Source organism: Pseudopipra pipra, chromosome Z, assembly GCF_036250125.1.
Source record: "Pseudopipra pipra isolate bDixPip1 chromosome Z, bDixPip1.hap1, whole genome shotgun sequence".
NCBI lineage: Eukaryota > Metazoa > Chordata > Aves > Passeriformes > Pipridae > Pseudopipra > Pseudopipra pipra.
In genome coordinates, this window is record NC_087581.1 from 49,878,963 (window position 1) to 49,888,940 (window position 9,978).

Sequence of the window (9,978 nt, forward strand, 5' to 3'; positions counted from 1 at the left end):
CCACTGGCTGCTACAGGAACACAACTGGGCCCAACTTGAGAGAAGCACAAATTCATTTTAAAAAAGTCTTTGCCTTTGGTAGAATTTTTGGAAAGGAATAATTTGACTGCTTGAGTTTGCATTATAGCAAGTACCTTTCCTTCTGTGAGATTCACAGACAGGAGATTAACTATTTCTTTAATTTCTAAGATCCTGTGGAAATAATGGAATTAATCAAACACAATCTAATAAATTTCTTTCCAAACAAGAATTATTCTTGTAGTGCTCAATTGTTATAATACCACCATCATCACCTCTCTGCAGAAATCTGAAGACAAAAAGTATTTTCTATCTCAAAGGAGGGTGCTCTCACACCAGTCTTAAAGAACATGATGCTGTACTCATCACCTTGCTACAAAGCATTCCCAGCAGAAAAATTGGTTACACCTCATCAATATGACACAGTATAAATAAAATAGCTCCATAATTCAAGAGACAAAATATTATCTGTAAGAATTTGGCTATGCCTTTCTGGTAGCTGCCAGAATTACTCGATTCAGACAGCTCAGTGCATATTTTTAAATAAAATAATGAGTTATGTGGTGCTTTTAATTGTGACATTGAATGTGTTCCAATTATTTCTTGCACTGATTAATGAGGTCATCTTTCATATGTGGAAGTAGCAGCTGTTTCTGTTCTTATGGCATTTATTTTGTGTGGGGCATAGTCTACAAAAACTGGAAGATACAGTCCAGTAATATGCACATAGTGGCTCAGAGTCGTCAAAACATCACCCAAACTACCAAATCCTCAGTGAGCTCCACACACACATCCATACCAATATTCCGTGTGCTGTCTTTCCCAAACCAAGACCTTGCTCTTCATGCAGTAGTTTCATGAAAGTTATAAGTGATATTCAGAAAATCTAAAAGGCTTTGATTTGTCATGCATGCTATCATGCTAGCTTCTGCCTCACTGTGTGTGTGATTGACACAGAAATCACTACGGTGCATAGGCAGCTGTGGTGGGGAAAAAAATGTTTTCCCTCTGGAGTTAAAAAATGGTAACCTCCGAGGGGGTGGTGTCCCTTGGGGTTGATCCAATCAGTGCCCCTGCAAAATTTAAACATATCACAGCAGACCAGAAAAGAAGGATGATGATGATGTAGTTGGAGGAGAAGTGGCCATGTTGTGAAGCCACGAGGAGCTGAGGGGCCAGGAGCCCCACTGGGGGCTAGGCCCCCCCCCAGCCTCCAGCTGGGAGGTTGCAGAAACTCGGAAACAGTGTTAAACTGGACCGAGTTCTGTGACTGAAGAGCTGGGGGAGTCTTTCTCCACTGTAAGTGGGCAGCAGGAGCGGCGGCAGAGGCAGCACTGGGCGGAAGGCTATGGCTGAAAGCCAAGAAGAAACAAGCAGCAAAGATGGCATGCTGCTAAGCAGAGAGACACAGAGATGTCTAGTGGAGAGAGAGGACTAAGCTCAATAGAGACAGTTTTGGAGTTAGAACTGAATCAAATCCCCCAAGCCCCTTTGAGACCCCTCCTAGGAGGAGGGGATGGACTCCTACAGGATGGAAGTCCTAAAATGCAGCATGCAACAGAGAGAGGAGCTGAAAAGCTCGTAGACATTGTGGTGGTTTGAAAAACCTTTTCGCTGAGGTAGCAATGGTTTGCCCCACTGATAATACTGGACCAATCAATAGTCCACGTGCACCCTTCGGAAATTACATACCCACAGAAACGGAAGAGAAGGTGGTGAAGATAGTATAGCAAGTAGGTAGCCATGGTCTGAGCCGGGGGAAGCAGGGGGTCAGTGAGCCCCTCTGGGGCCAAGGGCCCCCAGCCCCCAGCTGAGGCTACGGGAGACCCGGTATAGTGTCAAAGCTGGACCGGGTCCTGTAATCCAGAGCTGGAAGAGTTTTCTTACTGTCAGCAGCAGCAGAAGACATTGAAAGCAGCAGCGGAGCAGTCCCGAACAGAGACGACAGTGGCTAAAAGCCAAAAGACAGCCAGTAGCAGCGAGATAACGTGAAGCCGGCTGAAAGATGCAGGAGGGAGAGCTGGCAACAAAACAGAGGTAAACTCAACAGAGTTGTTTTGGGGTAAGACTGTATCACTTTCCCAAAACCCAGAGACCTCCTGAAGAGGAGGGGTGGACTTCCAAACCCTTAGGGAGTCCCAAAATGCAGCAGCAGATAGAGACAGAGAAAGGAGCTGAAAAACTCGGAGTCATCCTGAGAGCTGAACCAGGATGGAATGCGGAGGAGGTGGCCTTGTCCTCCGCTGCTGGTAAAACTGAACTGAAAGCTCCCTTAAATGCTCTAACCCAAGACAAGTGAAGGTCTCCAAGGAAAATCCCCTGAAGGCTCGGGCTTGGGGTTGGAATTTCCACAAAGTAAGGACAAAAATCCTGACTGCCATACTTAAATCTGCTGCCTCAGAAAAATTAAAGACACTAACCAGTGCCACAAAAAACTGAAATGAAGGAACTGTGGCCTGAGGAGTGACAGAAAGACTTTTCTCTTTTCTTCTTAGACTTTTATTGAAGGAAAAGAGGAATTTAATTCAATGTAAATATATATATGTATGTAAATAAACCTTTGTAAATATTTTCCCCTTCTCCCAATAACGAATGGTTTTGTTTTGTCTGAAAACTCTCCACATGAGGTGAGGAAGAGATCAAGTCCGTGCCATCACTAAACCCTCTCACAGGGGCAAATTGTGGGAAGGGGCTTGAACTTAGAAATTGGATTCTTGGGAGTTTCAAACCACCACAATGTCCTGGAAGCTGGATCGGGATGGCTGGATGGAATGCGGAGGAGGTGACCTTGTCCCCCCGCTGCTGCTGCCACACTGGCAGCTGAGACAGAGTACAGGAGCTCTGGTAGAACGCCTGGGGCAAAAGACTGAACTAAAAGCTGCCCTAAACGTTCTGACTCAGGGGGAACTTAAATCCCCTGAGGAAAGGGACTGTCACGAGGATCCCTGCACTTCGTGATACGACGTGGTGAAGCAAGCCTTTGTCCCAGCTATCGCTGAGTCCATGGGAGAGAGACCTTTGCTTGGAGTTGAAGGGCCAAGAGGGGTGAGAGGAGACCCCCTTGTGTGTAATGGAAAGAGATCCAGCTACCACTCCAGCTACAACTGAAGTATCTTCTTCCTCACAAAGTCCAAGAAGATAGTTTTGAGTCCATGCTCCCGTGGTTCTGTGTCAGTCTCTGCTGTGTGATTCTCTCTCTCATACCTCGGTTCTGTAGGTTGCTGTAGTTCAGTCAGCTTATCACACGTATGCATCCCGGAATCTTCATTCCTCCTCCAAGTTTTCAGCTGTCCTCTGTTTAAATCACTGCAAGGACATCCTCCGGGCCTTTCTCTGGTCCATCTCCAATTCCACCTGGGGTTATCTCCCTGGCGCTGGGCTGCGTTCAGCCCATCCACTTTGGCTCCGCTCCAATGCTGAGCCTCCCCTCCACTTTACAGTGAGAGGGAAAAGAAACCCCCCTCTGCAGCCTATCTGGAAAGTAGGGGGAAGAGGGCCTGGCTCCTCTCTCCCGCTTATCTTCAGGTGCTGTGAGTCCCTTCTCTCACAACAGACACTCACTCCAATCCTGCCTCCAACCCTGGCTTGGCCAGAGTTGTGGGGCCGCAGGGCCCCCCTGCCCCAGAGAGGAAAAAAAGGGGGCTCTGCCACCCCTGGGCCTTCTCAAACCCACACAGCAGCAGACAGACAGACCAATTGCCAGCAACTTCCAGCGGTTGTGTATATATGATTTTTCACAGGAGCAAACAAAACAAGCAGTGATTGGCCCTCCAGGGGAGACTGCCCTGGAATCCAATCACCTCACCTATAGGCTCCCTGGCTCCCAGGGGGGGCAATTTTCAAACCATGACAGCAACCAACACTCTCTCCTCCTCCACAGAAGACAGGAGCTCCTTCCTGTTGGAGTTCATGATGAGCTCTCACTTAAAACCAAGAGGTGACTCTCAGTGTGACCTGCTTCACCCTGGAGTCTCCCTGAGAAGTCTAGGGATGCTTATCATCCTATACCATAAAACATCGATTTTACAGAGCTTTAGTCTAAGATGACTAAGAATCCCTTTTATATCTCACCTGAGACATTTTTCCAATGTAGGAGAAATAAGATCAATCTCAAGTGTTAGAGACAGAGCAGGAGTGGGTTTCCAACTAAATAAAGTCAACAGATTGGTGGGTATGTAAATAACCAAAGAAGAATCCAGCCTACAATAACTGAAATACTATGATAGTTGCGTGTCTTTATGCAGCGAGGGGTACGTGGGCTTTATTCTCAACTTCCTCTCATTTTTCTTGTGGAAAACCATGCTGCAAAAAAAAAAAAAAATTATAAAATCATGTGGTGCTTTCACATTGCACCCAGGGTCTGAGAATCTCAGTCATGAGATTTCCACTGGTTAACATCCCACTATTAGACAATAAAGTGTTTCAAAAGTCAACCCATACTCCATAGCGAAATGCTTAACTTATGCAGTCTTTTGCAATGGTGTTGTTTCACACAACAAATCTGCAAGTTTAGGAAGTCCAGAGTCCTGGGAGCAATGTTAAAAGGGTGCTTTCCCTCCATTAGACACTTACAAGGCTGCCAGAAATCAGTTGGCTGTGGAAGATTTTTAAAGAAAACATGGTTATGAATCATCACACTCATCCCAGGTGACAATTCTGAAAATAAACTAGAGATGAAGAAAACAGACCCAAAGGTAACCCATTCACACCTTGCCTTTCCATTCCCATCCCCACCACAAACTCACAAGACAAGGAAAGCAATTGCCCCTTCCTAGGTGTGCAGTTATGAAGAGTTTCCTAGAAGGCTGTGAGGTTCTGGAATGCATTTTATTTCCATAGCAACAAGAAGGGAAGGATGAGGGGAAGGGTTTTTTAAGATTTGTGGTTTTTTTCTCATTATCCTATTCTGATTTGGTTGGTAATAAGTGAAACTAATCTCCCCGAGTCAAGTCTGTTTCACCAGGATAGTAACTGGTGAGTGATCTCATGAAGTATCTTTGCAAGTTATCTTACATCATCTTTGATATACTTACATCAAAGAAATATTTGATATATTTATTTATTCAACAAGCAACTAGCATTTTTTTATCTAAAATAATTATTTCTAAATCAATAGCCTTATCTGGCTATATAAGTAACATAAGATTTTTCTTGCCTCCTACTGGGCTAATGATACCTTTGGAATGAGGCTTTTAACATTCCTGGGTATGAATGAAAAGTTTCTGTATCATGAATGTTTAGTAATTGCTTAAAATTTTCTGTTAGTGTCTGTTTTCTCCAGTAAATTCCTTTCTTAGAATATTTGTATACATAAAAGCAGAGATAATTACAGTGAGTCACTCGAAGACATGAACAAACACTTCTTGACATTGTTGCAAGGTATTCACCTGCCTCTAATGCAGAAGAGAGGCAAGAGCTACAGGCATTGAAATTCATCTCTGAAGCTTTCAACAGATTGCAAACAGGGAGATACGCCTGTTTAGGGTTGGTTTTGGCTTATTCATCAGGTAGATTCTCTACTGGGACTCACTGACCTGCTCTGAGATGATTTCTGCTAGTTTTGGTTGGCTTAGCCTTGCAGTTGCTTTCATCCTACCTTATGTTGTTGGTGACAGAGGGCAGAAACAATGTTTTGGTTTTAGCTGTCAAAATCTGATTTTTCTTTATATATGTATAAACATTCATCCAGACCCATGCATTTTCATGTGTTTCTGTAGCAGTCAAATACATATATTTTCTTTGTCTTGGAAATTTGAAAAAAAAAATGCTAGTGCAAAATATATTAGAAAAAAAATGTTAAAAAGCAAATTTTATTGTTTTCATACAAGTAGATGCTAAGATTTTTCTAAAAGTTAAACTAGATATTTTCATGCAAAAAATGTTGATTTTTCCTTATGGTGATACATAAACTGTAGCCTAATATTGGTCTGGATTCAAACTGGGTCTTTAATGCTTTTACACTCATTTTCAGTAGTTCAAGTTGATGGTGGTTGAGCTATCAACAAAAAACTGTGATGCCATGATACTTAGGATACTAAATGGATTTGGAATTAATAAACATCCATCTGTCAATTACTTTCTCAGAGCTTTACCTTTGCACCATATCTTGAACAGGATACGTAAGCAACAAAAAATTTTAACTATTTGCTAAAAAGATTTTACTCCTGAGAATGAGCTAAAACTGAAAACAGCATCTCTGAAAATAAGAACCAGCTTTGCAGTCTTCAGACGGAACTTCCCAAGGGTATTCTTCCTTCCCTATGCCTTTAAAATGCACCATATTCTGTTGTCTCCTGGTTTTATTTCCATACATACATATATATATATATATTTACAGCACTCCCTCTATAGCAAAGAGAGTTATATGTAATATCTAAGGGTAAAAAAAAAAACCAAAAAAACCACCATCTTTAAAAAGTTGATTTATGGATAGAAAGTACACTTAGGTGTGATTCAGGAAACAAAAAGACTGTTCTCATTTCTTTTCCATCGTGCTCAGAAGAATTCCACTTAGTTTATAGCCCTTATTTCTTAGTATCATAGTCCCTTCACAGGTAGTCAACAAATACTCACTTTGCAAATAAAATTCCCATAGGATTACAGTTCTTGTAGAACTGCAGGGTTACCAAGTCCACCCCAGCTCCAGATGCAGAGCCCAGCAGTCCCCCTACCCTGAATTTCACTGATGCACAGCTCAAAGACAAAACACACGTAGTGTCTCCCTCTGAGTGTGGCCCAAGTCCAGAAAAGTGTCTGACCTCAGCTATTGGTTACTTGGTTGGCTCAAATGAAAGCAACCTGTGCTGCAGCTTTGAAGATCCTACCATCAAGCTCTGCTGGTTGAATAAGTAAAAAAAGCAGTATGTGACAGTATCAGAATGGTTTTGAAGGAAGCTTTAATTCTTGCACTGCCAAACTTTTCAGAGCTCAACTGCACAATTCTCTTTTAGTGAAACTTTTAGACAGAATTCCCAAACTGATAACTTTACAAAGTATTCACGCCAGGAAAGGGACTTGTCTTTTTATCTTTGCCAAATAAGCTCCAGTGCAATACACTATTTTTCTGTAAAATGATGACAAAACGAGCATCTGTTCAAGTAACATGTAGACCCTGGAAGAACAGCAAGACCATTTATCACTTCTTGTACTGATCAGTTATTTAAAACTGAACAGTATTTATGTAGGAAACAATAGGTAAAGAGGTGTTTGGGTTTGCTGCTGATACGTATTTTACCATTGGCTTTCATCCCGGTTATTAAAGCCTAACCTTTTCAGCACAGGAGAGCCCATTTCATCACATTGCTTCATAAAAACAAATAAGCAAACAAGGAGAGTGTTGACAGAGCTTTGCTCAGGACCCTTACTTTTCAAATTAAAAAAAAAGTAGCCTTGTCTGGGACATGTTCAGCTTTCTATATATGTGTCTATCACAGATTCACCACCTGACTCTGGCCTATTTGGTAGAGCTAGAGGAGATGTCAGAATGGAGGAGTTACATAGATTAAATTGGCCTGGATCCAGCCAAACTAAATTCCATTTAAATCCTTCTGCCTGTCCTTGTTATTGGCTGCCTCTAGGTCTTATCTCTGAAGAGAAAGTCAGAACTATCACCCACCACCAGGAATGAGCAGTTCCTTAGTGAGGGCACTCACTCCTCCCTCTTGCTCAAGTTGCAAATAAATGCTCAAGATTCATTAGTTCGGAGAGGGGAAAAAGGTGGAGCAACTGATGTTGCTCCTATACATGTTTTATATTATTTATAAAAAGTAAAAAATACCCGCTGGTATTATATCCAAAAATCTCTCTTCTTCAGGATACAGACATCACAACAACTACAGCCACCTTACTGAACCAAGTCAGCCCAGCTGAACACAAAATTTGTCCTACCCAAACCCTTTTGCAGGGGTGGGGCAGCCTCCAGGCTGTTGGATAGCTTTGTTAGTCTCACTCTATCCTCATAGTTAAGATGAAACCACATTGAAATTTAGATGAAACCTCATCGAAGCTTTCCTAATGAACAGTTACGTAGCACAGCAAGGTAATTTGCATTCCTGTGTTCCCACTAAAACAGGTTCTTAAATTAAGGTATTCCTAGATTAACAATATCTTAAAATAAGGTATTTGCTGCTTTTCAAGAATCTTAATTTTTATGGAATACTGTTTTTTCCCATGTTCTAGATATGCTATCTTTTCCATTGTCTTTAGTTTGTACCACCAAAGACCAGCACCTGAGTCATATATATCTCAGAAAAGACTAAGGGGAGCAATAACATTAAAATCAGTCTGAGATCTTATTAACAGTTTCACGGAGTGGAGATACAATTTAAAACTGCGGAGAGATTAAATGTTTTGTTGCACTTAAAATTAAGAAAATATTTCTTAAATCAATTAAAAAATTGGCACTTGTCTTACAGAATAATGGACATTTTAATAATGCCCTTCAACAGCATAAATATTTCACTTACTTCTGGAATTAGAGACCACTAAAAATTAGAGGGGGATGTGCATATATATATATGTATTTAAACACACACGTAAGTATATGCATATTTCCTCTTAATGAGAACTGTATATATACGTATTGTGACACATTTTGACAGGAAGTATGCAATTGAGACAGTTATTAAGAAATGAAGTAATTTTAAGACAGTCTTTGAGAGATATTTAGATACCTATAAATCTTGAAGTGTGTCCTAGTACATTTATTAACTTGTGTAAACATGAGTTATGCTAACTGAAAGAAATAACTGACAAATGACAAACTTGTGAAAAATGTTTTTGTTCAAACTTTTCCTTAAAATGTGCTTGTTTCTTGTCCTTTCTATTTTTGGAGTGAGAATATTTTATAATTAAGAGCCTAGATTTTCAACCTCCTGTTTATAGAGCTCCCACTGAAATTGGGACACACCTTTGAAATAAATGGGATTTCTGAACATGAAGGATATTGTTTGCAATATGTTTAATGATCTTTTAATTTGTTATCTGATAGTAATTTGAGTGTCTTGATGCAGGTTTTTCAGGTTGCATAAACAACAGGAATGTTGGCAAGTTATTTCACCTCCCAAAAAAGGTTGCAGAAGCACAGTGTACCTATAATATCATTAAAATCATACTGACTTGGTCTTGCTAAAATTATTAGCAGAAGCAGTATTTTATTTTGTACTACAAATATCATTCTTTATCCTTTACTATTGTCAACACAACCCATTTTTTAAATACTCTAAAGGGAGAAACAATTAGAGAAAGATATTATACAATAATTCAATCTTTCCAAGGCCAGACTACTATCCGAAGTGAAGAGAACAGATGCAGGTTATGTAACCCCAATAATGCAGAATTAGACAGACCTGGGTATATTTTCTGCTGCTTTTTAGCTATCACCATTTAAAGAAAACATTTCAAAAGATCATTCCGTAGTAAGGAAATTAGTTTTCATGCATATCACTTGGCAAATTGTATTTGCCCTACTTATGTGTGTACATCCTAGTGGGGCTGATTCTGCTCTCATATTTTGTCAGGCTCACCCTGATAGAAAATAATTGCAACCTCTTCCGATGAACACTAGATAACAGAAAAACAGAATTTGAGTGGGTTTTTTTCTAGCAGAAGGCTTAGGCCTGAGCACTAATATGCCACTTAATATTAACTAACTGTCCAGTTGTATTAAATTGTCTTGTATTACATTGTCTGATTTTCCTCTAGTGGAGTTTCTGAGGTTATAAAGGCTCTACAAACTAACCAAAAACGACAACACTCTTGTATCTGCCATTATGCTGCGTATTGTTAGGTAGATAACTAATTAATTAACCTTCAATAACCTGCTTAGTTGTGGCAGAAGTCTGGGCTATCACTGTTAATAAAACCCGCCCATTACCTAGAGAAGCTTTTGTCTCCATCAACTAAATATACCTCAGAAGAGACTGATGTCACCCAGGTTTACCCATTCTCCCAACTCTTTTC